Below are 2,236 nucleotides of genomic sequence, written 5' to 3' on the forward strand. Positions count from 1 at the left end.
TGAGTTTATACACTTTTATATATACATCTACGAGCACCGGTTGGTAATTATTGTACAATCGGATTACGAATAACCCGCTGGATCCCGAACGTCACCGTCCCGCGTCGTCGGGCTACTCCCACGCCCCTTTGAACCGCTCGTTTTAGACCGTCCACGTGTCTTAGCGTGTTGGACATTCGCCCACGCAAGCGCGGGTGGGACCGGCATCTGTTGGCGCACTTTTTGGGGTCAACAATGAGCATATAACATTTATCAATTCTTCCAAAAGATATAGCAGTGACCTGAACAAATGGCAAAAAAGGATTCATGTCCCATATCATAAGGAATAAGGCTTGGTTTATTATTGTTTTGAATAACATTTAATAAATTACATAAATTATAAATGAAAATACGAAAGTGTCCTTTCTTTAGCAATCAATTGACAGAAAAAGTTAATCACAATTATGAAATTTCTAGGTCCTTAGTAATAGTAATAGAAATTCATACCTCAGGGTAATTAAATTCGCTCTTATGACTTCCAATTATTTGGTGAGCACCCCTTCTCACTCATAGATAACCATAAGCATATTTGAATTAGAATTCAATTGTTGCTGACTTGATACCTCCGTTCTTTGCAGGACATCTCTCAACTAACCTCACTTCATGACCTTGCTTTTCAACCCATTTCATGAACATTAGAGTGAGTTGTCCTGCCCATGTCTGAATAAAATTTACATCAAGATCTTAATGAAGAAGACCCAATTCTGTTAAAAAAATAAAACACAGACCTACTACCAATGAGATAAAAGAACACCTTTTCCCAAAATATCAAGTAACTCGTATGCTTTAGTACATTAATGGAGAAAATGGTCCTTGCGAATCTAGAGACGAAGAAGCTTATTCACATAGCCAACTCTACTAAAAGTCTCCTATGGTTTAAAGGCTTGTTTCAAACTTGTTCATACAATGAATAGACGAATAATGCAAATAATAATAATAATAAGGAACACATCATAACACATCAAAACAAGTTTATCCAATGAAAAAGCAATGAGGTACATAGAATTAGTTACCAATTTGACAAAGTTGTAACTATTCATTAGCATAAACACCAAAACAATTGATAATGGCATAAAGCCAGATCCGAAAAGAAGATAAAAGGAACTATGATTAGCAAGAATGAATCATAGACAATCGCATGGACCATGTAAGAAAGCTCAAAGAAAGGATTCAACCGAGTTATTCATGTATGTAATAGAAACTCTCTAAGGAGGCTCATGGACATTCCTAATCTTGAACCTTGTTGAACCTTTATTAACTGACAAACAAATCAATAAACGATTTGGTTTTAAAAAATAGCTTATGGCTACGAAGTAAAACTTTAGAGAGTCAAGGTTAAAAGCAAATTATAAAATAATAAATATTTTCTGTGAAGTTAAATCATCCCTCACTGATGAGTTATAAAGGGCTTTCCATTTAAAAAAGCAGTGACTCTACAGAAAAGCATAGTCTCAAACCACAAACCTCTGAGTAAATGTCTCCACATCTAGATTCAAATTTGAGACAAGCTCCCTCCATGTCATATGCCTCTTTAAGAAACTTAGACATCTTACACTTATCCAAAAACTTGTTTAAATCTACAAATGCAAAATATGTCTGCTTGAAAAGCTCATAATTTACAGTACCTCACTCTGTAAGCTCTGTAATTAGTTTAACTTCCTCAGCCTGCAGTAGAGATTTACAACTTCTAAAAATAGTGAGCCCTTTTCACTATCATCTTATAACCTAAAATAACTTATTATATTACAAACGAATGGGCAAATTTACATGCACACACTTTCAAGTCTTCCAGTTGACAATTGTATCCAAATAGACATAAAAATACTTGCATGAGAAGCACACTACCTTATATTTGAGGTCTTTAAGGATGTCAACCACCTTGGCACTGTTGGCTAGTTTGATGAGGATTTCATTCGATTTCCCTGGGTAATCTCATAAGTCATGATCACGAATAATTTCTTCTAGCTTGACATGTCTTGCTTCTTCATGTTCCAAGGCTGTTGTTGCTAACATCGCTGCACGGAGAATCAAATCTTCTATCCTTTTTCTTAAAGAAAACATACCTATATAAAACCAAAACATTGCAACCAATCCAAGTGGCAAGTACTAGACTATTGTGTACATTTATCATACAAATATGATCTTTTAAGATATGCAGACATGAAAATCTTGCAAGGAATAAGTGTATTGTAAAATA

The 2,236-nt window shown here is 34.9% G+C and overlaps 1 long non-coding RNA gene across 1 annotated transcript; it reads right to left on the bottom strand.

Moving 5' to 3' along the window:
- Nucleotides 1-234: 234 nt before the first annotated feature.
- Nucleotides 235-544, bottom strand: LOC111368413. The gene is made up of 2 exons (XR_002697980.1): nt 487-544; nt 235-281 (listed from the first exon to the last, which is right to left on the bottom strand). It is a non-coding gene; the product is annotated as an uncharacterized LOC111368413 (long non-coding RNA).
- Nucleotides 545-2,236: the final 1,692 nt, after the last annotated feature.

The sequence above is a fragment of the Olea europaea genome, chromosome 19, assembly GCF_002742605.1.
Source record: "Olea europaea var. sylvestris chromosome 19, O_europaea_v1, whole genome shotgun sequence".
Classification (NCBI taxonomy): Eukaryota; Viridiplantae; Streptophyta; class Magnoliopsida; order Lamiales; family Oleaceae; genus Olea; species Olea europaea.